The sequence below is a fragment of the Ostrea edulis genome, chromosome 2 (assembly GCF_947568905.1).
Source record: "Ostrea edulis chromosome 2, xbOstEdul1.1, whole genome shotgun sequence".
Lineage (NCBI taxonomy): Eukaryota > Metazoa > Mollusca > Bivalvia > Ostreida > Ostreidae > Ostrea > Ostrea edulis.
The window spans coordinates 86,716,459-86,722,915 of NC_079165.1; the positions used below are offsets into that span (position 1 = coordinate 86,716,459).

The window sequence follows — 6,457 nt, forward strand, 5'->3', positions numbered from 1 at the left end:
GGCGGTGCAGGTAAGTTTATATGAATAAATCATAAATGTGTATTGGTTACTTAAGCTAATTTCACCATACTTTATTTCAATCATTCTTTTGCTTTGGACCAAAAATAATCTGTCGACTAATGAATAAATAGTATCAGTGTGTGTTTGTGTGTGGGGGGGGGGGGTGTAAAAAGTTCAAAACTATATGTAAAAATAGTATACATTAGAATGTAGGCCATTTTAGAAACACTTCTGTTTTCCCTCTACCAACCAGTGGTTGAAAGTAACTTTTTATTTCATAGGCTAAAATCAAAACACATCAGCTAAAATGAAACTATTAAATGAATCATTGCTCTTTTTTCATGTTATTTCAATGAATGATTCAACAACCCCACCCCATGATTACTGAACCTGGTGGGTCAACAGTTACACATTGTTTAGATAAGTCAATGACATATGCCATATGGTGATATGTTGGAGTGTCTTGATCCTCACAACTCTAATCTAACACATGTACTGCAGGTTCAAATTTCATAACACATCAGGGTTGTTACTAGGGCTTTTTAAAGATAAGCTCCAGACTCATGGTTTATGAGCAGCTTCAATCCCATGAAAATTGACAAGTCCCATGAATTGTCATGAGTCCTTTTTGTATCTGATTTTTTAGAAAAGTACAAATGTTGATTCCACATAGTTGATAATCATGATGTCATCACAGTGGGAATTCAAAATTAATGATTTTTGATTTTCTTAGCAATGGAATAATAATTAAAATAGGAAACACTATTTGTTACACCTGATTCCATATCAAAATTCTTTTAATTTTCTTATATTACCAGTTTAGATGCATTTTTAAAAATCAAATCACAACCCACATACTTGAAAATACATATTAAAAGTGATCCTCATTAGCTAATTTTTATCACATCAAATATGAAGACCTCAAGGATCTATTTTAGTTAATTTTGTATAAGATGAACAATTTCAAACATAATTTTTAATCAAATGAATATTTCTTATCAGCAAAAATGTATCGGATGTAATGATTTAGCACTGGTCTTTTAACCAAAATTCTGTATAGCTTACCTGATCACCATTTTTCTGTAATCATAATGTCTGTTATACTTGTTGTCTACATAATTTGGTAACTTGTGAACTTGATTGAAAATTGAATTATTAACAACTCTGCAGGTATCGAGATCATTGCAATCACCACAAATTGATAGTTGGTAGTTCAGCTTCACTGAATGAAATAAATTTATTTCAGTATACAAGGAATCTATTCACTGAAATTCCAAGAAGATTCCATGACTTGCTTGCCATACAACAAACAACAGATTATGGACATGATTCCAGGAATTAGAACTTGAATGGGTCAGACTTGAATACATGCAAAATCATATAACAATATTAAAGGTATACATCATAATATCTGCTTTGCATGTATGAAAATGAAAAACCGTTGTCATTGTAAATATACACATGCATATATTTACATGTAATATATGTATTTTTCAGGTTGTTATATTGTCCTGTATATGTGAGTTGGAATATTAATTAAGTTTGCACCCGTCAGTCACACCAATTGCTTGGTTGACAACAAACTTGGCATACTGATAAACAACAGAGCAGATTATCCTATTTACCTCACCTGAGTTGAACATTTTAGTGAACTTTTGTCTGTCTGTCCATCTGTTTGTAGACTTTTCAAAATTTAATCTTTTCTACAACCACCAGTGTTCCCACTGGACCAAAATTCCCTTTCGCCACTTTTTCGGGGTGCGGTGCAGCGCAAATAATCTCATGCTTTACAATTATTTCCATCATATTATTTTATTCACTACACTGATTTTATCATTTTGAATCAGTTACGTTACTTAATCATATCCAGCTACCATACCTAAACACTTCTTTCTGAATTATTAAGAAGTTGATTTGTTTTTTGATAAATTCTATTATGGAAATCAAAAATCAGATAATAAATCATATAAATATAAACTTCATGATGCTACACCCCTCTGTGAAAACATTGTGTACTTTGCCCGAAATGCAGATGTCACAAAACATCAAGCCCAATTTAGAGTCGTATCTCAACCATTCCCTATTGAATTTCCGTTTTGGTATGGAAGATTTTGCAATTTAGACAGAATAAGTTTGAGCAGGTTGGGTTGACTGTAAAGCCAAACAATGATATTTTTTTTAATTCTAGACTGACTTGGGTCAGAAGCTACGAGTTTAGTGTCAAAATAGAATGGGGTGCATAGTCTTATGAAATTAACATTTTTATACTGTTGCGCACCGAACTTCAAAAAAAATTATTTATTAAAATTGCTATGTCCATATCAATGGTGACCGACCGCATTGTTTATGAAATATCGAACTAAAATCAAACCCATCAAAATTAAAATCTTGTAATCAACGAGCTTAGCCGCAAAAACAAACAATTGATGTACATGTATATACATTATACACAATAATACGGCCAATTTAATTACCGGTCGGTTCTGTGGTTAAGAATTGACATTAATGTGAAGATGATGACACGATAATGAATAAACAAATTTTGACTGCATAAACAAACAGGCAATAATGTGTCACTGACAAAGGAAAACACAAGACAGATTTTAAAATACAATTTACTACAAAGTGGGATTTTCGCCACTTTAATTTTTTTTCGCCATTTTTGCTCGAGCACTGACAACCACTGAGCCATTGTCAGTCAATCTAGCAAAAATTATCCTTGTGAAAAGGGGATTCAAGCTTGTTTAAATTAAATGAAGGGTCATGCTCCCTTCAAAGGGGAGATAATCAAGAAATATGGAATCATTCCAATTTGTGGATTATCTAGATTTTTAGTTGGGATCTAATATCATGAATATGGTTTCTGTAGATTGAATCATTTTATAAATTGTGTATTTCATAGTGATTTGAAAGTTGAGGGATAAAGGTACCCCACAATTTATATAAATTGAATCCCCATGAAAGCTAATGTCCACAGTAATCAACAAAAGGCATAGATAGTGGGAGGCAGACCAGGGGTCAATTACTTTAAAATGTAATACATTAAATTACAATTACATTGGAATTTTCACCATTACAATTACAATTACCATTACTTTCATTCATATAAGTAATTAATTAAATTACAATTACTTTGCTAAAGTAACGAATTACATTACAAAAAAAAATACAAAGAAAATTTATGAACACAATTTATTTGAAGTTAACTTTTACATCATATTGTGAATAAGTATATTTGTTATTTTACACATTATAGTTGCATTTTTTCAAAAGTATTGTCATTGAGAGAGCAACTTTCTGGCCTGAAAACTTTGCCTGCAATACTTGTATTTACATGACTAAGTAACATGTTATTTATGTCTCTGATCTCATATCTTATTTCAATCACATAGATGAAATTTAGAATATTTACCTACAGTCCTTCAATTGATTTCATAACTTTTTATTCAAAATTTCCATTAAAAAATCAATTGAATTATTCATAAATGACCATTGAATGAACACATTAAAAAAAGAAATATGTCTTTATTTTAAAGAATGTATTTTTAATGTATCATGTTTTAAAAATTATTAATCACTTTCATTGAAAAGAAAAACTTTGATTATTTCATGAAATAAGAAATGATAGGTAATTCAAATGTAATTGAAAAGTAATGGTCATTACTGGCATTTTTGATGAAAGTAATGCATTACATTGCAATTACTTGTAATTCAAAAATGGGTGCATTACACATTACACCCCATTTCTTTAAAAATGTAATGATGACAATGCATTACACATTACCATTACCCCAGGTCAAGTGGGAGGTTCTTTTTTTTAAATCTTCTCAAAAACACTGGGCCAGAAAAGTTAAAATTTACATGTAAGCTTCCTTTACACAGTGTAGATTCAATCATTATCACCATAGGAGATCAAAGTATACTGGATTTTTTTTTAAATAAATCTTCATAAAAGACAGGTACTACTAGTAGTCGGGTTAAACTCATAGATATTGCACAATTTAAGTTTGTTCAAATTGTGGTCCTAGAAAGTAGGGTATGACACAATAATTGATCTAATTTTATTTGGGTATATGTATGGAACATCTTTAAAAATATTCATCTCAATAACAGATGACCATGATTAGGCTAGTCATATCAATATGCATGCATGAACAGGTTTTCAAATTTCTGTATCTTCAATTCTGGGCCCTAGGGGTAGGGGTGAAACACAATTTGAGATTTATATTAGACTATTCAGAAAATTGATTGAAACAAATGTTTAAGACAGTGTAAGTGTCACAGAGCCACACCAAATCATATCATAATACCAACATTCCTAAGTTCATTTGAAGTTTTTCCCTTCAGTAAAATGAACCCTTGGTTTATGGTTACTCAATGAATCATAATTTACATTTATAGGACATATATGCTTGAAAGAAGATCTTTAAAAAAGATGTTTTCTCAATAACAGCAAGATCATGTTAGTCATAATGGTTTTGAGGCATCCCCATATGTGAATTCAAGTAGGCTATATGGCAACTTTTTGGCCTAGATTTGGGTCGCAATATAGGGTTAAAAATGTTCATAGGAATAAAGATTGGAAACAAATCTTTTAAAAATTACTACAGCAGGGTCAAGATGACTTGGGTGAGCAATGCAACCCATGAACCTCTTGATGGTATTTGAGGCCACAAAATCAAAGGTCGAATCAATCATGATATTAGAAATATTGTTCAATGTCTTTAGACCCCTTTGTTTGACAACAAATGATGAGTTGTAATTAATTTCGAAATATGTTTTATATTTTCTTCTTCTTCAAAATAGGTGTTGTACTTCAGGAAAAGGGGAAGCATATTTGTTGGAAGATGGATAAAGAAATATTAGAGCATGCACTAGACTTCTTTAAATCCTGCTTTTTTATCAGGTACACAATAAATTATCAACAATGCCAAATTATGTCTTCATCCAATGGATATGATTAACATTCATTGAAATAACTCACACTGTACTCTGAAAAAATACATCCCATGATTACCCAATGTAAAATAAATTTTTAATAGCAACTGACTTACATTTATGGAAAATATCTGTTTCAATGAATAGGCATTTTTGACATTGTGCAATTTTCTTTTTAAAAACAATGTCTCTGATCCAACAAAACTATTTTCAGGTAACATCATTGAGTACAAAAGAAATGCACCTTCACAGTAGACAACTTATAACCTTTCGACAAGAAATTGGGACTGCCTGCCATTCAACCATTGTACATATATGAATTTACCAGTCCTGTTGTGAAGAAACTTATTTCATCCTCTTTCAAGGGCCATGTTATTTAGGATTTTAACTACTTGTCCTGCATCACAAGCTTAAAAAGACTTCACAATCTGACTGCAGATGGAACTGCATGGTTTGAAATCCTCATAAGAATTCTGAGAAGCATGGAGGCCTATAAACCAGATAATGACAAGATTTCATAGTTCGAGGAGTACCAGGAAAATTTACTTGCAGCAAAATTGTACATAAAGATAGACTCACTCAAGCATGAATGTAGAATAATTACAAAGATACAGAATACACACACACACACACATATATATATATATATATATATATATATATAGAGAGAGAGAGAGAGAGAGAGAGAGAGAGAGAGAGAGAGAGAGAGAGAGAGAGAGAGAATTGTATGGTGATATAATTAAACTCATTATCTTCAATGGGTATGGCATGTCAGTAGAAAACCATGATTGATATGGTGATATTTTTCAATTATATACTCGTTTCAGTGCAATGGCATTGTACAAATAAATATTTTAAGTTCTACTAGGGAAAGTGGTTGCTATGTTGATATGTGTAAACATATTGTCTTCCATGGGTCCGAGATGTCAGTAAATAATTACATGTTGATATATTTGTATGATATTCTCATTTGAAGGCAATTGGAATTGTACAGTTTGAAATGTTTGCTTGTTGCTAAGGAAAATTGGTTGCTATGGTGATATAGTTAAACCTGATGTCTTCATTGGATTCAACATATCAGTAGAAAATCATATATTGGTATATTTGCATTAGGTTCTCAATCCAGTGCAAATTAATCATACAACTTTAAATTTTATGTGCGTTGCTAAGGACAATCAGTTGCTATGGTGATATGGTTTAAGTCTGATTTCTCCAATTGGTCTGAAATGTCAATAAACTAAAGTGAATCCATATGATTTGTATATATTTTCAGTTAATAGAATAATTTTAATGCATATATTGCAGATATTCTTGTTTTATTGTGTTGGAAATGGGCCTGAAAGAGTTGCCTAGCAACCGTTACTATGTGCATTTCCGACTCTTTTGATTTTCATTTTGAGTACGCTTAGTATTGATTGTTTAGAAAATATGTATCAAAATTTGGCACTTTTCGGATAACTAAAGTAATATGTATTTAAAATACCTTAAAATTGTCGAATTTACAGAAAATTGATAAATA

The 6,457-nt window shown here is 31.1% G+C and overlaps 1 long non-coding RNA gene across 1 annotated transcript; it reads left to right on the forward strand.

Moving 5' to 3' along the window:
* The first annotated feature begins 4,668 nt into the window (after positions 1-4,668).
* On the forward strand, positions 4,669-5,527 carry LOC130051944 (uncharacterized). The gene is made up of 2 exons (XR_008800225.1): positions 4,669-4,906; positions 5,153-5,527. It is a non-coding gene; the product is annotated as an uncharacterized LOC130051944 (long non-coding RNA).
* Positions 5,528-6,457: the final 930 nt, after the last annotated feature.